Source organism: Lemur catta, chromosome 1 (assembly GCF_020740605.2).
Source record: "Lemur catta isolate mLemCat1 chromosome 1, mLemCat1.pri, whole genome shotgun sequence".
Classification (NCBI taxonomy): Eukaryota; Metazoa; Chordata; class Mammalia; order Primates; family Lemuridae; genus Lemur; species Lemur catta.
This window is the reverse complement of record NC_059128.1, coordinates 36,200,051-36,227,043: the sequence shown is the minus strand read 5'-3', so window position 1 is coordinate 36,227,043 and position 26,993 is coordinate 36,200,051. Positions and strand designations below refer to the sequence as shown.

Genomic DNA, 26,993 nt, shown 5'->3' with positions numbered 1-26,993 from the left:
GCTCAGAATGATCAGTATGGCCAAGGGCAGAGTTGGGGAACCCTTTCATGTTGGAAGGCCACATTAATTTAGCTGTAATCAAATAACACTGCATTCAAGAAAATTCAATTAGATATACTTAAAAAGGTACATTATTTTGTAAAAATCTACTGTGTACTTAATAATTTCAAAACACGAAAACTTATTTGTTAATTTTAAAGTTAACTAACCTTTTAATGACTTTGTTGTGTCTGCTTTTTGTTGGAAAGCATTTGAATATTTGGTTGCAGCATGGAGGTCCATAGTTTCAGTTGATCTTCTAGATGGGTATCAGTCACTTGTGACCATAAAGGTGTCTTGATTTGGGTTAGGTAGGATAATGTAGATTCACAGCATTAAGTGGTTGAAAAGCAAGAAAGTATTTTTTGGGCATGTTGCTGAAGGCTTGGATATTCTACTGCATTTTTCCATATTTCAGTTGGATCTTTCTTAGCATCAAACAATGACTTTAAAATGTCATCTACTGAGAGCTGAATCAATTCCATATGTAGTTCCTTTAGGTGCCTTGGTGATGTCAACTAGGTGAGGCTGAAATGCTAATTTGAATGTGATGTCATGATTCTCAAAGTCAGCTTCATTGTATTCTCCAATTAAGAGTCCTATAACAACTGCATATTCTTCAAATGATTTGCATATATCATCCTGCTCATCAATGACCTTTGCTAACTGGAGAAAATGTTAATCTGAAATTTCCTTTCAAAGAACAAGGGTTTTGAAAAAAGATAGCTTTTTTAGAAATGCTTGGATATATCATATATAGACTTAGTTTTACCTTGCAAAGACATATTCAAGTCATTCTGATTTGACGTGATATCACACAGAAAAGCTGCATTCCTATAGAAATCTTCTTTCAATAATTTACACTGCTGATTCTGTTCTTCATAACATTAACTATCTGTTCTCACGGAGATAAAATTTTGGCTAACACCTGTCAGTGGGATAGCCAACAAACTTTAGGTTGATACTGCAAATCCACATTGAATACCTAGTTATTCAACTTTAGCATGTTAGGAAACTGACGATACCATGTTGCATTTGCAGGAACATAGCTAACAATATTATAACTTGTTGCAAAATGTCACTTAAAATAGTAGCTTTAGCACAGAGATTTTCCTGATGCAAGATACAATGAAAAGAAATGAGAATATCTTTTTAAATTTGTGCAATAAACCCTTCATGTTTTTCTATCAGGAAAAGTGCACCATCTGTACATACACTCACTAAATTTACCAAGTTCAGTCCAACTTCATGGCATTTATCTTGAAAGCTGCTGAAGATGTCTATTCCCGTGTTCTATTTTCAAGAGTGCCCAAAGCAAGTAACTCTTTGTAGCAAAGAAACTTTTCTGTTATGACCTGAATGAAGTATAAAGTGTGCACAGTCAATAGCATCAGTTGATTGATCCAAAACAATTGAATTATATATTTTTTTCCTTTTAAAGTATTGTTCTGTTAAGCTGAAAGCTAATTCATGCCGCCCGTCTGTTATGGTTCTCCATGAAAGAGGCAGTTTGTACTTTGAAACATTATCAGGGTCTAAGCATCCTACAATTTCAACATGCATTCTTTCACAATTTCTACATCACTTAATGGCTTCCCTTTTTTCCCCGAGTATATAAGCTACTTTAAAAGTTGCTTCAGTGGCATTATTTCTAGGTCTTATTGCTGCTTGAAAGAATTATCTTTGCTTTTGCTTTTCATCTTTTAATTTCTGCAATACAAGCTTTCATGCCTCTCCCTATACTTTAAAATATTTGTGGTCCTTATGAGTGTTATAATGCTGATGAACACTGAATTTCTTTAATGTTGATATTGCAGTGTCACAAAGTAAGCAAATCATGTGATCTTTAGCAGAAACAAGAGAATATTGCAAATTCCAATCCTCATTAAAAAATATGTTTTCTTCCTTTAATGTTCTCTTGGTCTTCTTTGACATGATGGGTTGTTAAGCAGACAGAATTAAAAGTACTGTCAAGCTGTGCAACTATTCGCAAATTCCACTTCAAACAGAAACACGGTGCACTGTTGTAAAAGCTGTTCCCAGACTGGTGTACTCGACCCCCATAAACTCTTACCAACCAGCCTCGTGCAGTAGTGGCACCAGTCAGGCAGGTGAAGTTAGAACTAAATCATAAGCATAACAGTCATAAATTTGGCCCTTATGGCTTACTAATGTTCTAATTGTGCTGGTCAATCTAGGAGGATTATTTTGTTGAAACTTATTCTTTGGTATTTTAAAGGTGTTCATTTTAAAAATAAAATAAAAATATAAAAGACGAACAAAAAGGTATTAATTAAAATAAAAGGATTTGTTCTGTAAAATTTGGATTCAGTTGAAAAGCTGCACTTAAGGACCTAGAAGGCCACATGTGGCCTAAAGGCTGCAGGTTCCCCACCTCTGGCCAAGGGTCAAGGTGATAACTGCAAGTGAACACTAGACAACTATACTTATCGGCATATACCTACAATCCCCCACCTTTCTTGTGCATAAAGCACAGGCAGCTGTCACTTCCCAGGGTCTGAAAAATCTGCCAGTTGTGCTCCAAAAATTTGAAATGGTCATCTGAGGGAAAGCTAAGACTTCTAGACCTCTTATATAGATACTATTCTTCTCATTTCAACATGTCTCCCACACCCCGCCACACACACACTGCTTGACAACTGGCCAGAATTCTATATCCAGCCAAGCTATCAAATGTGAGGGTAAACACATTGCAGACCTGTGAGGACTTGGAAAATCTGTCTTCTATGCTCCTTTCTGTGAGACACTACTTAAGGATATACTCCAGCAAAATAAGAGTGTAAACTAAGGAAGAAGACAAGCAATCTGTCAACTAACAATTCAGATCCAGGAAAACAGGGGCAGATAAAAGGTTCCAGGATGACAGCAGTATAGCAGGCCTAGAGGACAAAGCCCAGATTGGTACAGAAGAAGAGAAGATTCCAGAATGGAGCCTTTTGGGGAAAAAGCCAACTCACTCAGTAGAAAAGATGGTATTATAGAGCATTTAGGAGAAATGTGAGAATGTGATAATAGAAAATGGTATGAAAAGAAAAAAGACAATAAGAAATTCCAAAGGCCAGAGGAAACTATACAAAATACCTTGGTCAACTAAACATGGCATGCTGAATGTGAAGAGACTGTGTTAGTTATTGGTGCTATGATCATTTCATTTGATGTGGTCCCAGATGGGCAATATAGGACCTGTAAGGAAGAGAATGCAATTCCAGTGCACTGCTTACCCAGGCACTGAAAAACATTTAAATGGTTATAAGTGTGTAAATACTATTAATTGATGTCTAACTTTAAAGTCAACCTATGGCCAAAGCAGAGAAAAGTTGATTAAGGTTGTACAGAATATGTGACAACTTTATCTCTGTAAAAGGTGAGATGTAACCAATAAAAGATAGAATGTAGGAGAAAGGAAAGAAAGAAGACATAATCAGATGACAATCACCTCACTTTTTATAAAGTAGGGAGTCAAGGGATACCATTCAAAGTGAATAGAACCTAGTGGGAATGTGAACTGGAGCAAATTTTTGGAGAGCAATTTGGCAATATATCAAGACCAACTGAAGCTGCCCATATCTTATATCCCAATAATTCTCCTAGAGAATCTCTCACACATGAGCACAAAGAGGCCCACTGCAGCATTGTATGTAGTGATTCAAAGGAATCAATCTAGGTCAAGAAGCAGCGCTGCATGGTGGTTAAGAGAGAGGACTCAGGAGCCAGCTGGTCACTTGTTAACTGTTGAGATTTTAGGCATGTGACTTCCTGTCTGTGCCTCAGTTTTCCCATAAATAAATGAGAATTGCTACAGGGACAAATTAGTTAAGCAATGTATTTAGTAATGTCTGGCAGATAGTAGGCACTCAGTGTTGTTGTTACTATTACTATTACTATTATTTTCATCAACAAGAGCTGAATAACTAAGCCGTGGTACATTCAAGGAAGGAATACTAGGCAGCAGTTAAAATGAAAAGACTACAACTTACGTGTACATGGATAAATTTCAAAATCATCAAGTTGAGTGAAGAAAGCAAATTATAAAATAAAATGTTCAAAGTAATAATACCACTTATGTACATTTTTAAAACACAGAAGGTAGGACTATACATTGTTTATGGATACAAATGTATATATACAAAATATTTAAGTAACATAGGTGTTATGTTATTCTCTATACTTGTATTTCAAAATAAAGCATTTAAGATACAAAATAAAGTTGGTGGAATAAGAAATAGTTATGTGGGCACATTGTGTAATATTTAAAGTTGCAAAGATAACAAATAAAAGAACAAGAATATAAATATTAAATATTGGGAAGAGGAGGGGAGGGAAGAAATGAGATCATTTTCATCTTTTACCTTGGAGGGTCAATAGATATTGTTTCAAATTGATAAGAAATAGTGGTATAGGCATACTCCCCAGAATTATGGAGGTTACCACCAAAAGAACTAAAAACAGAAATTAAAATAAATTGTCTCTAGAAAGTGAAACTGGGTAAGCTCTTCTGTACTATTTGTTACCATGTGTTGTGTATTATTTAGATGAAATTTAATTCAAATTTAAGCTTGATATAGGTTTCAAAAAGAGTCCTGAGTTCTCCTTGGGACCAGAACCTTCAAAGATGGCCATGAGCAACATCCCCAACACTGGACCTGTGACAGTGAGGTTTCAGCAAGTGACCCTCAAGAGGAAAGCAAACTGCCAGTGGGCATTGAGGTCCTACTGCACCCGGAACGAATGTTTCCGTGGCCAACAGTGACGGACGGACTGATTAAGCAATTAGCGCTGAGGGAGCCCATGGGTTTCCTTCGAGAGAGCCTGGCCCTGCCCCACTCTGTCCGTCGGGATCCTGACGGGAAGCGGAAGCAGTTGAGAGTCTGAAGACAGTTTCATGAAGAGGTGAGTTCCAGACGGACTGGGCGGGCGGGCTCAGGCCAGGCGGTGGGGACGCCCTGTGACCCAGACCTGCAACCCTAGGAGGCCCCATGGTCACTGCCGGCCGCCAGCGGGAGGGGAGGCCGCCCAGGGGGAGCTGGCGCCTCGTGCAGCACACGCTGTTGCTTTGCCCTGACTTCCCTTGGCCCACATCTGAGTTACCTGTGTGAGGTGGGCCCCTCCCTTCGTGCCGACAGGTGCAACTCCTCTCTGCTTCCTCCCAGAGCGCTTTAACCCAGTTCCAGGGAGCTGGCTCAGCCCGTGCACAGGACAGAACTAAAATGCCACCTGATGGAACGCCCCCAGGGGCAACTCTTAACTAACTAGGGATGGTGGTCAGTGGTTAAACAGCCCCGATTCTTCAATCTAAGGTCGGAAGATACTGAGAGGAGTTCTAGCTACACGGTTCCTCAGAGAGTCAACAGGATTGGGCCTCTCGTGCCCGCAGTGATTACTGCTCATCAGAGTTCCCTCTCTTGGGTTTTCGTCTTTCCCTGTTTCATTTCTCCTTTCCCTCACTTGTGCTTCCTGGCATCATCTCCTCAATAAATCACCTTCAGCCAAGCGCTTTTCTCAGTGTCTGCTTTTGGGAAAAAGATACCAGTAAGACACCATAGAAAGGGGGCTGTCCAATAAGCTGTAGTTGGAGGGATCAAGGAGAAGTTAAGGTAAGAAGGTAAGGTCAGTTTATTAGTTTTCTGCAGCTGCTGCAACAAATAATCACAAACTTGGTGGCTTAAAACAACTGGATTTACTCTCTCACAGTTTTGCAAGCCAGAAGTCTGAAATCAAGGTGCCATCAGAGCTGCAAGTCCTCTGAAAGCTGTAGGGGAGAATTCTTCCTTGCCTTTTCCTAGCTTCTGGTGGCTCCTGGCTATCCTTGGCTATCACTCTAATCTCTGCCTTCCTCTTCACATTGCCTTCTTCGCTGTGGGTCAGTATGCCCTCGCCACTTCTTATGAAGACACCAGTCATTAGATATAGGGGCTCCTGGATATTAACTCCCCTTTGGTTTAATGTTTTGATGTTTCCTGCCTATATCCTCCAATTTCCTAGGCCCAGGCTCTGAACTGTACTTTTCAATTTTGCCTAACTCTTGTATTCTTACAGCAGATAGATGTTTCAGATTTATAAGTGACGGACATAAACCTCTCTTTTAAAATAATAAAATTATGGCTCTATTAAGAGCTACTATTTATTGGGTACCTAGATGTTTGCTAGGGCTATGCTGAGTATTCTTTATGATATTATTTTATTTATGCATCTACATGATCTAATATAATCTTCACTATACTTGGAAAAGTAGGCATTATCAATCTCATTTTACAGATAAGGAAGGTGGGATGAAGTTATTTGCCCAAGGTCACATAGCTTGTTTAGTGGTGGAGCCAAAATTCAAACTCAGTGGTGACGGACTCTCCCCTCACAGCTACCTACTCCCTATGAACTAACTCTGCCTGGTCCTGCCTTGAGGGCAGCCATGGCCTCAGATTTGCTGTGTTGTCCTCAACCTGGCATGGACATGAATCCCCCAAGGAATAAGAAAACACCAAATATGTGGCCATTTGTATGTAAAATGGGGTTTACATTAAAAGGAAAAGAAAACTTCAAGCCCACATCAAATTGTAATTATTAAATGACAACTGATTTTTTAAAAATATCCCTTAAAGTACTCACCTTGAGAGACTAGATGTTTATTTAATTTAATAAATTTAATCAGTATTTAATTGCACAGTGTTTGCTGAATTCTTTCTTTGAAAGAATTATCTTCAAAGAGCGAGACCCCTTTCATGTATTTTTTATTTTTTAAACCATTTTAAAGTGTACAGGTCAGTAGTGTCATGTATTTGTGTTTTTGATTCAATAAGTATTTATTGAAGTTTACCAGATTTGTGGCACTGGAGAAAGTACTATAAGTGATAAATGATTATAAGACAGTTTCTGTGTTTAGGGATTTCTCAATTACTTTGTAATAATTAATTTTTGAGAGTATAATTTTTGTAAACAACTAAAAACTATTCAGCAACATGTCTGGGTGAAAAAGGTGAGTGACCAAGCTAGATATTCCCATTTTCATCAAAGATGAGATATAACACCTAAGTAATGAGATTGATTTCCTTGACTAGTTCTTAACGTAATTTCAGAGGTGAAAGTCTTAAAATGCTCAATGACTCCCAAGGTCAGGATTCCTGAAGAGTATAAGTCTATATGACTAAGCATTTTCTTAGCTTAAGTAAGATTTCAAACACACACATATACACATACACACATATAACTTTTAATAGCAGTGATTAATAAGATAAACAATAATTTTAAAGCATTATTGATTTTATAGTAGCCTTTTATTAATTAACAATACCAAAAATTCAATTATCATTGCTATGGTCTGAATCATGTCCTTCCAAAAGTCTTATTTTAAAGCCCTAACCTCCAGTTTGATGGTATTTGTAAATGTGGGTTTTAGGAGGTACATAGATTGTTAGATGGGATCAGTGCCTGCTATGGTTTGAATGTGTTCCCCAAAGTTCATGTGTTAGAAAGCCCCAATGCAACAGTGTTGAGAGGTGGGATCTTTAAGACATGCTTAGATCATGAGGGCTCTGCCATAGGGAATGGATCAATGTCATTATCATGGGAACAGTTTCCCTATTGACAGAATGCGTTTGTTATAAATTTGAGTTCAGCCCCCTCTTGCTATCTCACACTCTCTTGCCCTTCTGTCTTCTGTCATAGGATCATGCGGCTCAAAGGCCCTCACTAGATGCCACTGCCATGCTCTTGGACTTCCCAGCCTCTAGAACAGTAAGAAATAAATTTAGTTTCTTTATAAATTACCCAGTCTATAGTTATAGCAACACAAAACAGGCTAAGATGTGCCCTTATAAGAAATATCTCCTCTCCATTCCCCTCCAGGAAGAGGGCCCTCACTAGGAAGCTGGCCGTATGGGCATTTAGTTGTTGAACTTCCAGCCTCCAGAATTATGAGAAATAAATGTCTGTTGTTTAAGCTAGCCTCTCTAAAGTATTTTGTCATAGCTTTGTCAACCTGAGCTGACTAAGACAATGACCAAGAATAATTACTACCAAGAGTAACTATCATGAAGATATGAGGAGGGGCAAGCCTAATTTTAGGACATTGTAAAGGGTTCTCATGCTTAAAATGTTTGGCTACTACGGCTTCAAATTATAGAATGTCAGACGTAGACTGGACCATGATGAATATGTAATATAGGATTTTCCAAACTCAGGGATGCCATGAGCCTTTGTGCAAATTTTTTAAAGTGCCTCTTAGACACTGGAACATATAGCTTGGTAAGTGAAGCACATGTTGGATTGCAGCTTCCATTTGCCCCCACCCATACTGTCAGCCTTGCCCCAACTTTACCTGATGATAAGAATTACCTAGGGTACTGATGTAAAATGAAGATTTGCTGGTCACTCCCCTGAAGATTTTGATTCAGTGGGTATGAACTGTGGTTTTGGGGCTCTGTACATATCATGAGAACGTTGGTGATTCTAATGACCAGACAAAATGAAAAACACTGATTTAGATCAAGCCCTCATTTTACACATGAAGTCAAAGGGGATAAAGTGACATTCCAAGTCTCAGAAAGAATCAGTCAATATCATTAGAAGAAATGTGTAGAAGTCTCAAGTGATCACATTAAAAAGATCAAATTTAGTGTGTGTGTGTGTGTGTGCGCGTGTGTATCAGTCAGGGTTGGGTTAGATAAGCAGAAGAACCAGGAGTGATATGGAATGAGGCACTGAGTATAGGGATTAGACCATATGCAGTTGTGGGAAAGAGAAGAGGAGCCAATGCCAGGCTGTTGCCTCTGCAGCAGTTGAAAAGGAAAGCTGAACATGGAAAAGGGCAAACTACCTGGACAACTGAAACCCATGAGGACAAACCGGAGCCTGCTTTTTGTCTCTCAACAATTCCAGCCTTGATTCTGGGTTGTCCTGCAAGAGAAGCTGGTGCCCTTTGCCAGGGAGTGTAACTGACATGTGGCCCAGGACTTGGAGAAGCTGAAGGAGGAGCTCCAGGAACTGTGGTTCCAGGTGATGTCCCCACAGTGCTAGGTGAGCCAGCAGAGCAGCGACAAGATGAGTTGTGCCACAGTGCTATAGTGCCTGGCACCTGCACTAACCTTCAGAGCATCAACATGGAGGCTCCGTCACTTCCACAAATTTCTCAAATGACCATCCCTAATCCAGAACCAAACAGAGAAGGAAATTATGAGAAAGGTAGTTCCAGCTTGGCTAAGTTGACAGTACACAACCACCATGTGTTCTTGCGTAGATTTTACTGGCTTGAAGATGCCTTGGTGGCAAGAAAGCTCTATTAATTGTTAAAATTCTACACAACATCTAGTAGGATGCTTTCAATATAGTAGGTACTCCACAAATATGTTCCATTTTGATGAAATAACCTAAATATCAGTCTAGTTAGTTTGCAGTCACGCATGAGTAAGTAAGCCAAACACAGCTGCACAGCCATCAGAGAGTAGAAGTAATCCCCAAATGACTGCAGCCCACTCCTCACCTCCGTAATTACTTCTCCATTGTAGCTCCTAAATTGCCAAGTGCACCATTCATTTAATATCCCTCCACACTCAAGATTGCTCAGGATCTGAAATGATGTCAAAAAGATTTGAACAAAAGTGGAAAAAAATTAAGATCCACAGTAAAAATTCCTTGAAACTTGCAGTGGAAAAAATGACAAAAAATAACCTGTCCCAGACCTAGCCCAGAGGGCAGTTATTATAACTGGAGGACAGGAAGAGAGGCGTTTCGGCCCAGGTGAAGAGGCCGTCAGCAGCCCCAATATTCACAGCACCAGAGATTTTTCCAAATCCCACTTCAAATCCCATAATCCCCTCAGTCCTTAACTGCTGAGGGTGACATCATCCTTTCCTTCGTTTCAGACTGAGGCTCACCACTTCTGCTTTAGGATGCTGTTGTGGTCTAGCAAGCCTGTGGCTTTCAGGCTGGCTTAGAAAATCCAATTGTACATGGAAAAACACAATTTAAAAAATTGTGATCTCTTTCCGCCTTTATAAACAGATGCCATTAACTTTGGGTCTAAGCAAGGGCATAACTGTCCTAGATCACTGAAGGAATTGCAGAGTGTTTTTCAATATTGCTGAAGGCCTGGACTTGCCTACTGCAGAGAGGTTGTAACTATGGCACTATCAGAGAGCTGAAAAGTGTCAATTTTCTGGGATTTGTCACCCTAAAAAAAACTACCAAAACGTGGAAACAGAAATTATTATCAGAGTAATGTATAGACATGCTTAAATCTATGTATTGCTACTATTTGTTTGAGTTATTTAAAAGTCTCTAGTTCCACTCACAGGATTTTTAAGAAATAGAAGGTTTTCGTTTTCTTTCCATGTTCCCTCTTCATTCTGTGTTTATGTCTGTGTATCCCTTTATATCTGTCTATGTATTTATCTATATCTATGTGATGGTACAGTAATCTAGAAGCTCTGGTTAATGTGGAGGTACTTATGCATTCATTCAGCAGACATTTCATGAGCAACTACTGTGTGCCAGGGGCTGTGCTAAGTACAAAGTATACAAGGATAAATGAGTCACAAGTCCTGTCCTTGGATCTTACCAGTATGTTGGTGGGAAAAGCCTTTTAAGCAGATAAATTGCAAGATGCTAAGAGCAGAGACAGAGTTGTGTACTCCATGAGCAGAGAAGGGAGCAAATCACTGGACTGACATATTTCCCAGTTGTTTCAGAGAATCACCCCCATGCATGCATTTTCTGAGCCATAAAATATCCTTACAGATCACTCTGAGTTAGTTTTGCAGTGTTGAGTTAATTCAATGGAATGAGGAGTTGTGTTTCTGTGCCAAAGCCTACCCTTATGTCAGGGAGAGGGAAGAGGGGAGGGGGCCCTTGGCTCTTTGCCTGCCAAGGGACTAGCACATTTAAATTCCCTGGTGCTGTTAGTGAACCATTAGGTCACTGTGAACTTTGGATGTGTGTGTGTGTGTATGTGTGTGTTTAATTGTCCTTCTGAAACTCTTTCCCTACCCCTCTTCTGTCTCTCACCCTTTTTAAGATGGGCAGAAAAAATCACAAAGACAAGGAAGAGCCTTGATTCTTGTCCTTCCAGTAGATTAAACCATCACATTGTGACATTCATCTGAATCATTAGGAAATCCACATTCCAAGGTCTATAAAATCCCATCCATGGGAAGAGGAGAAGGTAGAGTTGCCAGACTTCACACTCTCCCAGTCCTTGCTGAGTCTAAATTTGGACCCAAATGCAAAGAACTGGGTTCTTGTACTCATTCATAGCTGGCAAAAGGCAACTGCCTAGTTTGTGAAAAAAGACTTCATGGCTATCAAATGCTGTTATAGTGTCATGTGGTGATGAGTTTAATGTAAATGAATCTGGAACATCTGGATCAAATTTCCTGTTAAACAAACAGGGTTATAAAAATTAGTGGGCAAAAAATATCTTCTGGTCAAAGGCATTTTGGGTTATTCCTAAACCCAAATTGCCTACAAGAACGGTTTAAGAAGGGTCCAGGGAGGCTGCTCTGTGCTTCTCCCTGCTCCTGAGTCTAAAGTAAATGGGGCTAGAGAGAAAAGGACTACCATGTGAACCATCATCTTTGCAATTCAAAAATGGGAGAAATCAATTCATTTAACAACCATTTATTTAGCACCTACTATAAGCCAGCTATTATTCTATGACCTGGAGATACTGTAGGAAATAAGGCAGATCCAGACCCTGCTCTCTGGGAGCTTATAGTTTAGAGACAACTTGGAGGCACATGTTAAACAGGTAGTTAGCATAGAATTCGATGGTGGGTATAGGTGCTGTGGTATAGGAGCTCAAAGCAGCCCACGTGAGTCACAACTGAGTGTGGGTGTACTGACAGGGCGTTTCTGGGAGAGTGTCCTTTGTGCTGAGAGCTTGAGAATGTCTGTTTAACCGTGGCATTCTGCAGAGCCAATTTCAATGCCTGGTATCTGGCAGGGCCTCAAGAAATATTTGTTAAGTAAATGGCTTCTTCAGGCAAAGGCGGAGAGTTGGGTGGGAAGGAAGAGGGAGAGTGGAAGGAGTGAACAGCCCATGCCCAAGGTCGGGGTGGAGAAAGAAGTTCAGTAGGCTAGAAAGAGAGTAAGACAGGGAAGGGTGAGAGAGGAGGAGGCTGGGCAGAAGATGGGTCCTAATGCAGTGGGGTCTTACAAGCCCAGTTTAAGGTTTAGACTTTATCTTAAGGACAACAGGGCACCCTGAAGAATTCTAAGCAGAGAAATGACATGATAGCTTTTTATGTTGGGAAGATCTCTCTTGGCCACCATGTGGAGAACAGATTCATACAGGATAAGACTGGAATCCAGGAGGCTGCTGTCCAGTGGAAACAAAGCGGTGGGGAAGGAAAGAACCAGACAAGTTCTGAAGATAGGTAGGAGGCAGAGTCAGTGTGACTCCGTGATCATTTGAAGGTCAGGGTGAGGGAGATACTGTGAAGGGGCCATCGTGAGACAAAAAAGATTCATCTGCAAGTGACTCATTGAGTAAGCATGGTAGCAGCAGGACAGGAGACTGGGCATGGTGGCTCACACCTATAATTCTAGCACTCTGAGAGGCCAAAGTGAGAGGATTGCTTGAGCTCAGCAGTTCAAGACCAGCCTCAGCAAGAGTGAGACCCTGTCTCTGCTAAAAAAAAAAAAAAAAAAAAGAAGAAGAAAGAAAGGAAAGGAAAGGAAAGGAAAGGAAAGGAAAGGAAAGGAAAGGAAAGGAAAGGAAAGGAAAGGAAGAAGAAAGAAAGAAAGAAAGAAAGAAAGAAAGAAAGAAAGAAAGAAAGAAAGAAAGAAAGAAAGAAAGAAAGAAAGAAAGAAAGAAAGAAAGAAAGAAAGAAAGAAAGAAAGAAAGAAAGAAAGAAAGAAAGAAAGAAAGAAAAAAGAAAGAGAAGAAAGAAAGAAAGAAAGAAATTATATGGGCGACTAAAAATTAAAAAAAAAAAATTAGCTGGGCATGGTAGCTCATGCTACCATGCTACTTGGGAGGCTGAGGCAGGAGGATTGCTTGAACCCAGGAGTTTGAGGTTGCTGTGAGCTAAGCTGACACCATGGCACACTAGCCCAGGCAACAGAGCAAGACTCTGTCTAAAAAAAAAAAAAAAAAAAAAAAAAAACAGGACAGGAAAACAGAAGTTAAATAAGCATGTGACTTTTAGGCAGAATTGCACGGAGGGTAGGTTTGGCCTGACCCCATCGGGAAATACGCTAGCATGTCTCAAACCATTTCAGTTTATTTACTTATTTATACCAAACTTGTTTCATACAGGATTTCAGGCAAATTCTTAGGATATATAAAATACAACAAGATCACATACAGATAGAAAAAAGAAAAAAGGAAAGAGAATAGGGGAGAGGCATAAGAAAGAAGCCAGGATTGGGGCTAAAAATGTGTATTATAATGATTAACACATTCTTCATAGGTAGGCCACATGCTTGGCTATAATGACAAAGGGAAACTTGGTCAACTGTGCAATTTGTTGTCCAAAAAATATAGTAATCCCTCCTTATCCTTCGGTCATATGTTCCAGTATTCCCAGTTGATGTCGGAGACCACAGATAATACTGAACCCTAGTTACACAGTGTTTGTTCCTATACATACATACCTATTGGTAAAGTTTAATATATAAATCAGGCACAGTAAGCAACTGACAATAATAACTAAAAATAAAATAGAACAATTATAAAAATATACTTTAATAAAAGTTATGTGAATGTGGTCTCTCTCTCTTTCAAAATATCTTACTATATTGTACCACAGGTAACTGAAACCTTGGAATGTGAAACTGCAGATAAGATAGGAGCACTATACCACCTTTATAAGTGCAATTATTTTTGGCCCTAGAATAGAACAGGAATTTCTTCCCTGGTTTTTATAAAGAGGCCACTATATGATTTTTATAAATAACCTCCTTATAACTTCCTTCAGGAAAAAAGTAACACTGAATTTCATAACTATTTTAAAAATAATGATCTTCAAGACAGTCTGATGACATCTCATCCAAACACAAGCAGTTGAGGGATGGATATATGGACCAGGTCTTTTGCTTGTCTTTGCTTGATCCAGGGATAGATTTTAGAATACCTCAGAGAGTATTTCTTGGAAAATTTTACATGACCTCAAGCAACCTACTTTGAGTATTGCTCCTTGTAACTGAATTCTTGCTAAATATTCACTTACAATGATTTTGATTTTATCCTCAATTCTCTCTTAATTGCAGTTACTCTCTATTTCCAGTTGAATGTAAACCTTCCTGCCTTTGTAGGCATTTGTTCTGAGATTAGTTTTAATGTTGGTTTGCAAGAACTGAGAAATCAAATAAAGATGTGTACATGAGTCAGCAGCCCTAATACCTTTGCTTACAGGTGAGCCAGGGGAGCACCTGTGGGCAGAAAACAGTTTCCACGGAAACCATTTTGAACCTATGTTAATACGTAAGCCGATGAGCTATCAAGACCCAAATGTTCTACTCCCTGTAGCACAGTTATAATAGTTTCAGCCTGGGAAAAAAACAGCTTAAGGAGGTGTATCCAGAAACCCATCCGCATAAGCAACCACGGGGACAATTCTGAAATGCCTAGACTTGTGCAGTGTTACTCTCCTGTCCATCCTCTCCAGAAAACTACGTAACTGGTATAGTAAGAAATATTTGGTCTTTGTCCCTGGTTCCACATTTGGAGGTTTCAGTTACTGGTGATCAACTACATGATGAAATTTTGCTACGTTACAATATCTGCGTCATTCATCTCGCTTCATCTCATGTAAGCATTTTACCATCTCACATCATCACAAGAAGAAATTTGAGTACAGAAAATAATATATTTTGAGAGAGACAGAGGCCATATTTACATAGCTTTTATTATAGTACATTGTTATAATTGTTCTATTTCATTATCAGTTATTGTTGTTAATCTCCTACTATACCTAATTTATAAATTAAATTTTATCATAGGTATGTATGTATAGGAAAAAAACATAATGGAGATAGGGTTCAGTACTACCCGAGGTTTCAGGCATCCACTGGGGGCCTTGGAACATATAGATGAAGGGGGACTACAGTAATCTGGTCCTACTATACGTTCCCAGATTTATTAACCATTATCCTCTTTCTCCTCTGAATTAACAAACATTTTGTTCATTCTTCTAGCAGTTGTCACTTGAAAACATATTTATACTTGTCCCCATTTATGTCTAATAAAATTTTGTTTTTTATATATATATCAAGGGCAAATCAGTTTAGACTTGTGATATCTTTTAATGTATCAAATCTTTTTTCATTTTATAATGACCCCATTTGCCACTAATAAATCTTTTTTTCCTTCTTAAAAATCTATTTGGTGTGATAGTAATACAACTATTCTGGCCCTCTTTTGCTTTATATGCCTGGTAGATATTTTTCTATTCATTTACTTCAACCTTTCTGTGTCCTTATGAATCTCTGTAAATGACATCCAACTGGATTTCCTTCTTACATTTTATTTTGATTACCATTTTTACTTTTATTTCCACCACCTTATTTTGTACCTTCTATTTGTCATATCTCTTCTGTTAACTTTATTTTCTTTCTTTACTTGTCTTATTTTGGGATTGAGTTTATTTTTCTTTCATTCCGTTTTCTCCCTTCTAGAAGTAGGATTTATACATGTTATGTCTTTTCTCTTAATGGATACTCTAGGTATTTCATGAGCAAATTTAACTTAAATATATTAATTAATATCTTTTCCTTCCTCCTGTGTGTTATAAGGAACTTAAAACACTTTAACTCCAGTAATCTGTTTTCCAACTTATATTAATAGTTATTGTTGTTCATTATTTATTTATTTATTTTTTTTTTTATTTTTTTTTTTTTTTTGAGACAGAGTCTCACTTTGTTACCCGGGCTAGAGTGAGTGCCGTGGCATCAGCCTAGCTCACAGCAACCTCAAACTCCTGGGCTTAAGCGATCCTACTGCCTCAGCCTCCCGAGTAGCTGGGACTACAGGCATGAGCCACCATGCCCGGCTAATTTTTTGTATATATATTTTTAGTTGGCCAGATAATTTCTTTCTATTTTTAGTAGAGACGAGGTCTCACTCTTGCTCAGGCTGGTCTCGAACTCCTGACCTCGAGCGATCCACTCGCCTCGGCCTCCCAGAGCTAGGATTACAGGCGTGAGCCACCGCGCCCGGCCTGTTCATTATTTAGTTATAGTTTTTCTTTTAGCCTCACAAAACAGACACAATATTTAACACATTCTCAACAATATACTTGCTCACCATCCTTTCTCACATTTCAGTCCTTTTTAATCCTAAAGCATATTCTTTAGATTCTCTTTGAGTAACATTTGGTGTTAAACTCTCTCTCTTTCTTTTTTTTTTTTTTTTTTTTGTTTTGAGACAGACTCTCACTCTGTTGCCCAAGCTAGAGTGCAGTGATATCATCATGTTAATAACTCACTGCAACCTCAAACTCCTGGGCTCAAGTGATCCTCCTGCCTTAGCCTCCCAAGTAGCTGGGACTACAGGCATGCGCCACCATACCTGGTTAATTTTTCTACTTTTTGTAGAGATGGGGTCTCACTATTGCCTAGGCTGGTCTTGAATTCCTGGCCTCAAGCAATCTTCCTGCCCTGGCCTTCCAAAGTCTAGGATTACAGGCATGAGCCACGATGCCCAGCCTCTATTTTTGTTTATCTGAAAATGACTCTATTTCATACTTGTTCTTGACAGTTTTTCTGAGAATAAAAATTTTAGATTGACTTTTTTCCCCTGCACATTGTAAGTATTACTGCATTGTCTTCTGCCTTTCCTGTTACTGCTGAGTGCTACTTGCTCTTTTATATTTGTTCTGTTTTTCTCTCAAGGTGTTTTTATGACTTTATGTTTTTGCTGTTCCTCATTTCCATTCTGATGTGTCTGGATATATTTTTCTGTTATTTATCTTAAAAAAGATGCACTGGATTCCTGAATATCAGGTTTAGAGTTTTTTAGTAATTCTGGAAATAATTGGAACACTTATTAGACTTATGGTAAACCTTTTCAATTTAAACTTTGTATTTCTAAGCCACTTTTTCATATTGTTTATCTTTTTGTCTCTTTGGGTTAATTTCTGAATAATTTCTTCAAATCTCTTTACTAGTTTACTAATTATCCTTTACTTGCTTGATCTGCTAGTTAACAACAGATCCACTGAATTTTTTAACTTCTAGAAATTCCATTTTTATAATTTCCTTTTCTTTGCTCATATTTTCAAGTCTGTCTCTTACTTTTAAAAATATATAAAAGCTACATTCCAAACCCAAAAATCTGAAATCCAAAATGCTCCAAAATCTGAAACTTTTTGATCATCAATGTGATACTTAATGGAAATGTTCACTGGAGCAGTTCAGATTTGAGATGCTCAACCCATAAGTATAATGCAAATGTTCAAAAATCTGAAATCCAAAACACTTCTGGTCCCAAGCATTTCAGATATGAGATACTCAACCTGTATTTTATGTTCTGTTTGTGATGATTTCAGTACCTGAAATCTTTGTAGGTCTAATTTTTCAGACTGTGCTTAATGGCACCTTGTTTGTTTATATGTTTTTGTAATTTTTGACTGTGAGTTCATGTTCTTGATACTTTATCTGTGAAACCTAGGTTGTAGTTGACAACTCCAGAAAAGATTTGTGCTTACTTTTTTCAGTCACCTAGGGGAAATTACAACTTCGAACTACTTTTAACTAAATTCTCCACTTGAGGTATTTAGACCACAGAAATAGTGTGAGTTCAGGTCAAAAGTCTATCTATATAAAGACTGACTCCATCCGGTGTCAAGTTCTCTTGACCCCCCCTTCTACACAGGATCTTATTTCTAGTGTACTTTAACTTGAACATGTGGCTTATTGGGATCTGAATCCCCGCTTTATATGAAGGTCTCCTGTTTGATTCCTTACCTTGATTGATTCATGGGCTTTATCTCCTGTCTCATGTCCTGAGCAGTTGTCACAGTGAAAGCCTAAGGTCACCAGGATTTGACAGACAGCCTCCTAGAATTCCTGCTTTCGATGCAATTTTGGCCTCTGAAGATTTATTGCTTTCCTTTAGTCCAGCAAATCATTTAACATCATTGTTTAAATCATATATTTTATCCATCAGAAGGGCTTTTCAGATTGTCTAGTTGGCCATATTTCTGGAAAGAGAAGGAAAGGTGTTTATATCTTCTCTATATTACCAGGTGAAAGCTCCCTGAGGAGGGATTATTAATCTTTGTGTCAATTAAAGATTGATTTTCTTAATTGTATTAATCCTTGTGTCTTATTGCAGGGATGTTATCCACAGACCCTAGCACAGTGATTAAACAATTAAATGCTGTGATGATTAATTTTATGTGTCAACTTTGCTAGGCTGTGGTGCAAAGTAGTTTGGTTGAATACCATCCAGATGTTTCTGTGAAGGTATTTTTAAGATGTGATTAACATTTATAATCAGTAGACTTTAAGTAAAACAGAGAACTCTCCATAATGTAGGTGGGCCTTATCCAATTGGTTGAAGGCCTTAGGACAAAGACTGAGGTTTCCCAAAGAAGAAGGAATTCTGTCTCAACACTATGACATAGAAACCTTGTCCTGTGGATTTCAAACTCAAGAGTGCAACATCAGTTCTTACCTAAATTTCTAGCCTGCCAGCCAGCCGGCCCAATAACTTTCAAATTGCTACCCTTACAGTTGTATGAGTCAGTTCCTTAAAATAAATCTCTCTCTCTCTCTGCATATAAAGATATCCAATTGGTCTGTTTTTCTAGAGAACCCTAATACAGATACTCAATAAATATTTATTAAATAAACATAAACAATAGGTATTTAATAAGTGCTTGCTGTTTAATTGTCTGATTTATTGAGGCTTGTATCTTAAGGGTTGCCTCTCTTTTTGCCATATTTTGATAAAACAGTGCAGTCCTTCTTCAGCTATGTTTCACTTTCCATGTAGCAATAAGGCTTTGGCAGATATTTCTAAATTGGGATCCTGTTCTTCAACCTGTGTTCAATTTTGTGTGCAATATAAAACCTTTGTGCCAGTTTCAGAATAGAGACTGCTGCTCAGAATTGGTATGGGTTTTAAGAGACATCTAGGATAACCACCAGGGCCTCTGGGACTTCACAGTCTACTCTGTCCAAGGTTGCAGCACAAAATTCTTAGTAAAAATTTCACATGCTCTGCTGGCTAATAAAAATGTGTGGCTCAGGGTTTGAAGCCTTTCTGGGCCATTTCTCTCCACATTTATTTTGTGATCCAGATCCTAGCCACCTTTTGTTGTCAAGTTGGCAAAAAGCCTGGGGATTAAAAAAAAAAATCAGGAAATCAACGTTTGCCAAAGAAATGAGAAACAGTGGTAGACAGACAGAAGGAGACATTTACAGAATGTCTGAAGGATGGGGAGCCTAGCAAATTCCGCCTCTGGTTCTCCAAGCTCATAATTCATGCTTACATCACTCACCTGGAAAGCCCTTTGCAGCTTTCTATGCTTTCTATGCTTAAGAGAAGTTGGGCTGCCAAATGGCTAGTTCTTAAGATGTTGTCACGTGGATGATTCTGACTCAGCTCAAAGGTGAAAGTAAAAGCTTTCAGTTGTTTTGTGTAGCCTGATGTCACAAAATTAAGGTAATTTTTAAAAATTATAATTAATTTAACATGGCCATTTCTTCATCAGAAAGACCTGAGGCCAGGCCAGGGAAGAAGGTTATTCTGACACTCAAAATATTGCACATTGTGGAATAGTGTGGTCAGGGCTGTGTGACACTGCAATATCAACATTAAAGAAATTCAATGCTCATCAGCCTTATAACACTCATAAGGACCACAAATATTTTAAAGTAGAGGGAGAAGCATGAAAGCTTGTATTGCAGAAATTAAAAGATGAAAAGCAAAAGGAAAGATAATTCTTTCAAACAGCAATAAGACCTGGAAATAATGCCACTGAAGCAACTTATAAAGTAGCTTATATACTCGGGAAAAAAATGGAAGCCATTCAGTGATGTAGAAATTGTGAAAGAATGCATGTCGAGGTTGTAGGATGCTTAGACCCCGATAACGTTTCAAAGTACAAACAACTACCTCTTTCAAGGAGAACCATAACCAATGGGCAGCATGAATTAGCCCTCAGCTTAACAGAACAACTTCATGCAATACTTCAAAAGGAAAATGTATGTTATTCAATTGCTTTGAATGAATCAACTGATACTACTGACTCAGTGTAGGTTTTACACTTCATTCAGGTCATAAGAGAAGATTTTCTTTGCTACAAAGAGTTACTTACTCTGGACACTCTTGCAGACAGAATACAGGAAATACATATCTTCAACAACTTTCAAGATAAATGTCATGAAGTTGGACATAATTTGGTAAATTTAGTGAGTGTATGTACAGATGGTGCACCTTCCCAGACAGGAAAACATGAAGGGTTTATTGCACAGATGAAAAAATTATTAACAGATCCAGATGCTCTCATTTCTTTTCATTGTATCTTACATCAGCAAAATCTCTGTGCTAAAGCTACTATTTTAAGTGACATTTTGCAACAAGTTATAAGTATTGTTAGCTATGTTCCTGCAAATGCAACATGGTATCGTCAGTTTCCTAACATGCTAAAGTTGAATGACTCAGGTATTCAATGTGGATTTGCAGTATCAATCTAAAGTGTGTTGGCTATCCCACTGATAGGGGTTAGCCAAAATTTTCTCTCTGAGAGAACAGATAGTTAAATTTTATGAAGAACAGAATCAGGAATGTGAATTATTGAAAGAAGATTTCTGCAGGAATGCAGCATTTCTGTGTGAGATCATGTCATATCAAAATGACTTGTATATATCTTTGCAAGATAAAACTAAGTCTATATATTATATGTGGCAAAAAATCCAAGCATTTCTAAAAAAGCTATCTTTTTTCAAAACACATCTTCTTCAAAAGGAAATTTCAGATGAAAATTTTCCCAGTTAGCAGAGGTCAGTGACGAGCAGGATGGTATATGCAAATCATTTGAAGAATACACAGCTGTTATAGACCTATTAATTGGAGAATACAATGAAAAGTTCACTGACTTTGAGAATCATGACATCACACTTTTAGCATTTCAGCCTCACCTAGTTGATATTACCAAGGCATCTAAAGAACTACAGATGGAATTGATTGAGCTCTCAGTAGATATTTTAAAGTCATTGTTTGATGCTAAGAAAGATCCAGTTGAAATATGGAAAAATGCAGAATACCCACACCTTTAGCAACATGCCTGAAAAATGCTTTCTTGCTTTTCAACCACATAATGCTGGGAATCTACATTCTCCTACCTAACCCAAATCAAGATGCCCTTAGGGTCGCAAATGACTGATACCCCTCTAAAGGATCAGCTGAAACTGCAGACCTCCATGCTGCAACCAAATTTTCAAATGCTTTCCAACAAAAAGCAGACACAAAAAAGTCATTAAAAGGTTAGTTAACTTTTAAATTAATGAATAGTTTTTATTTTTTGAAATTATTAAGTACGTAGTAGTTAGATTTTTACAAATTAATGTACCTTTTAAGTATATCTAATTGAAGTTTCTTGAATGTGGCTTTGTACGATTACAGCTAAATTAATGCACGCTTCCAACATGAAAAGTTTCCCCACCCCTGTTCTATACCTTAACCTGGAGGTGGCTAGATGGGCATATATATTTGTAAAACTTCATCAGGCTCTACACTTGAAATTTGTGCCCTTTACAAAAAGTGGGCTGTGCTTCAGTTAAAAAAAAAAAAAGAAAAAAAGGAACTTAGAGTGTCGAGGGCAGTTGGTGATGAGTTCATCTTTTAGGTCCCCTTTAGCATGGGGAAGAGCAGCCTCAAGTCTCCTTAGTCCAGCCTTTTTCACTTCTTGTTTCCACGGCTCCTGGCCTCGCCATATTATTACCTTAAACTCAACAGGAACAGCACCTTTTCCCTTCTCGCTAACTAGTGGAAATTCCCCCAGAATCTTGTTGATGGGTATGGGAACACTCTGGGCCAGGCCACAGAAGAAGCTTGTTCTGGCATTTAAAAGAATGAAAATGATACACAGATGTGCACCGGGCATCCACAGGGCTGACTCAGATGTCAGCTAGCATCTTTGACAAGCAACCTCTGCTCTCCAAAAACCCCTCTTCTTCTTTTTCCAAGAACCCCTGTTCTTTTAAACTTCTATCAGACTAGAGCAGATATTGTAAACCTCTTGCAAAGGCAAATAGAGGGCCTGTCTTGGAGCCATATGAAGATTGAGTTTTGATTTTATCTTCTGTTTATTTCTCTGGCAGTGCTAACGTTATGTTTATGGTCCGTAGACATCAATGTGGAGCTGCTCTGAACCGGTGCATTTCATTCCCCACCACGCTTACCTTGACTTCTCTTTCATTTCTGTTCTCTAGTTCAACCAAATTCGTAGCAGCATTATCTACTGGAAAATGAAGTTAAAACAAGCTGGGTTCTCTCCAAAAAAAGCAAACTTGAAATATTTCTTAAAGGGAGGGAAAATACATCTGCCTCACTCATCCCAATCTTTTTCCCATGATCTCAGCCTCTTTCTTCCTCCGTCTCTCCTCAACCTCCAACCCTACACCCTCTTCTCCAACTCCATACAGTGCAGGTAAGCTTCTGGGAAGAAAACAAACAAGAAACAGGAAGCATGACTGAGCTATACCTTATAGGTTTAGGCAAAACATCCTCCCCCAGTGTTGGAATAATAGACTTTGGTAAGAAAATGAATACATTAACCAGACTTATAGGCACAAATGAATGTTTTTGTACATTTCAAAGTGGCCAAATTTACTGGATTATTATCAGTATAGCCTCAAAATAAAATGTTCTCCTGCCCCTCCAAATTTCAAGGGAAAAAAGCCTAAGTGGAAGCACAGCATATACAGACATAGTTTGGCAGCTTAAAAAAAAGTCTTTAAAATTTTTAGCTGAACCTTGGCTTTTGTCTCTAAGCCCTCAGGGGAAAAATGTGAGCTTGTTTCCTCACTGAAAAAATATCGCAGCATTTGGCAGGCTGAATTCTTTGATCCTCAAATGTTTCCGTGAATTCTCCAGTACCCCCTCTACGCTCTGTCCCTCCTCACCCCCCACCTAACAGAGGCTTTGTAACCCGATGCTCTATAAAGAGCATTTCCACAAGAGCATTAAGAGATGTCCTCACCTAGTATTAAACCTGTCCCCCGATTGCCCTCCTTCCAAGCACAGTCCCCTCCTGAGGCATCCACCGCCAGGGCTGGCTGGCAGGAGAAGCTGGCCCAGCTGTTTTGAATTAGAGACAATGGGAGGCTTCCTTGTAATATATGACTTAATCAGTATCCCTGAAGTAAACAGTCCAAACTGTGGCTGGAAATGACCTGAAATTGGACTTCATAAACCTCCTTTGGCTTTGGAGCTGGGGAGGAATTTGAATCTCTCATAGGTGTGTTACAGGTTATCATTAGCAGATGGATAACTATACTTGGACCTCCGCAGGAACAAAGTATGCTGGGTGGTAGTTGTGTAATATTGGGGTTGACAGATAAAATACAGGATGCCCAAATAAGTTTAAATTTCAGATAAATAACAAATAATATTTTAATATAAATGTCCCAAATATTGCATAGGAACCATAGTGTTACACTCCAGAAGTGAAGGAGCTATTAGGTTCTTTATGTTACCTCCTTCCCACTAAGCAAGGGTGATAAGTTTCTGTAAGGCTCCATCTGAAAACCTTGAGTAGTTTCTGTTCCTATTGGTCTGTGATTTCTCCTTAACACCAGCTTCCTGTCACCCTCAACCAGGCAAGGAGTTAGAGTTGCCCTCATGAGTAAACAGGGTAATAGCTGCCCGTAGGTACGACCACCCCATTAGCCAGAAAGTGAATGTTTAAAATTATTATATGGATTACTTCCTTTATATTTTAGAGCTTTGTTAACTTACTAGTTGTATTACTTGATGTTACTCAAAAGAGTCATTTCTCATCATCAAATAATGAATAAACACAAAAATAACATTTGAGTTATAATTTTTTCTAACTGTAATAATTAAGAGCATTGTGCCATGTTTTTCAACTTTATAACAAAGCTTCTTTATAAATCCATATTTTTCATTGCTGTTGTTTAAAGCCCACATGGAAAATGGCTTATGAGAAATGAAGTAGAGATGTCAGAGCTGCTTTGGTATAATATTGAGAAAGGAGTCAGAAGTTTCAAGGAGATTGTAATGTTTAAATGGATTTACCACGTAAGACTTCAGAACCTGCTACCTGACTACGTTCCCTGGGAGGGTTCCCGTATAACTGAGGGAATAAGGAATGCATTGGTGCAGGGGCGTCAGTATTTTTGAACTCAGTGTTTCATGGTGGGAGATGCTGCCATAGTCCTAGTGAACCCCTGGAAAGATGGACAGTCCTGAGACCTCACCATTCCCCTTTTCTCCCAAACCAAACTGCTCCAACAGCGAACTTCAACTTTCTACTGAATGTTCCACACTCCTAAGCAGGTGAATACTCCTGAATGTGTCCTTCTAAAGAAGGACACCTCCTCGGTTAGGTAGCTGAGTCCTGCTAGCAGTTATACACCCAAGAGGGGAACTTTTTTGACCATCCCAGCCAGAGATACAGCTATTTGACAAAACATGGAAAAAGCAATACTAGAAACTTAAGGCATTGGACAAAGGAAAAGGAAGCCCAGAATTGCCCCACATGATAGGAAGAATAGGGCATCTGAAGATTAAAGAGATTTCTTAAGAAACACAAATAGTGACTACAAGGAAATTCTGGGGCAGTGAAAAACCAGCTAAGATTTGCAAGAGCCAACAAAAAGGAAACCAAGGCAAAGAATTGTGGCTCAGAACATAAAAGACAAGCAAGAGCTCAACTAGGAAGGACTAACTCCACACAGAAGGATACAGTAAGAAAACTGGACAGAGAAAATTGTGAGAATGGTGCCCAAGGCAATCTGCTTGCTGAGAAAATTCATAAAGAAAGGGTAGATTTATTAACATCTCAACACAGGAAGCAAAAACAAAAGTTAGATAAAAATTAACACAACAATAAGAAAAGGAGAGCAAGAAAAGATTAAAATAAAAAGGAAGAAAATTAAGCAGACAAAAATACAGAATTTAAAGTTTTATTTTTATTTATTCCTATTCCCACATTTTATTGCATTTCCCTGGCAGATAGCCTACTCTCTGGTAAGCCTGGGGGAAAGGGAGGAGTTGGCAGAATGATGTTGCTGTGGGGATTTGAATCTTATTACTTGGTGCTGTTAGTGTTGGGCAGACATTTATAAAAATTACATGCTGTAGTGGCAGGTCATTTTTCTTAAAAAAAAAAATGCAACTTGAACTTCAAATTGAGAACAAAGGTGAGGGTTTCAGATTAGTTTAAAAGAAATAAAGGAAAGCATGACAGCGGCATTGAGAAGGTGGGGTGCCAGGTACCGGGTGGACAGCAACAGGCTCAGAGACAGCTGGAGAACCTGGCAGTTACCAACAGTGAGAGAAACCCAGCTGCCAGATCCCTGACAAACTAGAGACATTTATTTCCTGGAACTTGTCTTTGGATGCTTGCTTCTCTAGGGATTTCCCATTAAGTTAACATCATGGGTCACAGCTTAGACAAAGTCATTGAAATTGTGTTTGGATGTTAGATACATGGTTAGCTCTGCTTTTTCTCCCTCCCTCTTTCCTCTGTCCACCCCCCCTCCTGTTTGCCCTTCTGCTTGGGAAAATTTTGATACATTTTACTCTCCCCCCGCCCCAGAGGCCCTCTTCCCATTCTTTCTCTCGTTTGCTACTCTTCCTCTGGAGAGGGATGGGGCCTATTAGGGCAAGATCTGAGCTGCTGCCCACACTCCTACACTGACTCTGTAGCCAGCACGGTGCCTCCCGGGGGTGGGGGGCTCGGGCTCCCCATTTGGAGAACCTTACTGCTGGCTGCACAGCTGCCTTTACAGCAGCTTCTTAGCTTCTTGTTCTCCAAAAGGGTGGTGTCCTCCCTCCAAGCCAGGCACTCCAGACCCCCCCAGGCTCCCCCCCTCCTACACCTCAACCTCTGAAGCTGCTTCCCTTCCTCTTCCGTCTTGCTGTAGCTTTGTTGGATCATTTTCTAAAACATTTACCCTATGGGAGAAGGAAGGATTTCAGGTGCATACTTCACTAAGTGACTTTTTGCTAAAAGGCAGCCTGGGAGAATATTTATAATCTAAATGGTCCACAGAGATTGCCAACCAGTGTGATTTCCTCATTATCTAACCATTCTCTGGGGGTCTGAGATGGAGGGGTAGGAGGCAGCCCAAGTGCCCCCTCCCCACGTGTTGCTGGGGCTTGCCCTGGCCCTCTTAGAGGGCCGGTGCCTACCTTCTGAAAATAGCTTCTGTAAAGTGATATTTTCCCCTTTTCTAACCTCAGAAAAGTTGTCAGACTGGTTCTGAGCCTCCCATAGGCACTGTTCTTTGCTGCACAATTTGATATGTGTTATTGTGTTTTAATCATGAAATTAGCATATCCAGGACCTATTGAAAATGGTTTTCATGGGGAAATATCTTTGAAATGATTCTTGGTTGCTAAGAATCTTGCTTGAATTCTGTTATCCTTACTCAGTTGTGTGTTACTTATTGAGCACAGGTACAGATCAGAGAAGCATTTTCACTGGTAGTATCCTCGTGTGTATCTTTTTATGTTTTTAAGACAATAAATGGCATTTTACTTCAAAACTCTTTCATACACATGGACTTAGAAAGATACAGACTAGACTCATATTTCCTGTATTAAAATACTTGCACAAAAACACTATTCTTTCTGGTTTATCAAACAAGCTAATGTGTCTCCCGAGAATTGTGAGTTCAGACATGAACAACTCTGTGAACGTTTTCTGTGTGTGAATCATTTGAGCTTTGGATGGGTTTCCTCAAGGGGAGATATGATTGCATAAAATATTCTGCTTCTACCTGAAATGTATCATGAGGTT

At 38.9% G+C, this 26,993-nt stretch overlaps 1 long non-coding RNA gene across 6 annotated transcripts in view; it reads left to right on the top strand.

Moving 5' to 3' along the window:
• The window catches only part of LOC123648357, a 33,581-nt gene extending 25,589 nt beyond the window's left edge, over positions 1–7,992 (top strand). For 4 of the 6 annotated variants that reach the window (XR_006738591.1, XR_006738594.1, XR_006738593.1 and 1 more), the window contains 2 exons: positions 4,616–4,950; positions 7,720–7,911. This is a non-coding gene — a long non-coding RNA (uncharacterized LOC123648357). Of the gene's footprint in view, positions 1–4,615; positions 4,951–7,719 lie in introns of all 6 variants that reach the window. The other 2 variants (XR_006738588.1, XR_006738590.1) reach the window with 2 other exon arrangements.
• Positions 7,993–26,993: the final 19,001 nt, after the last annotated feature.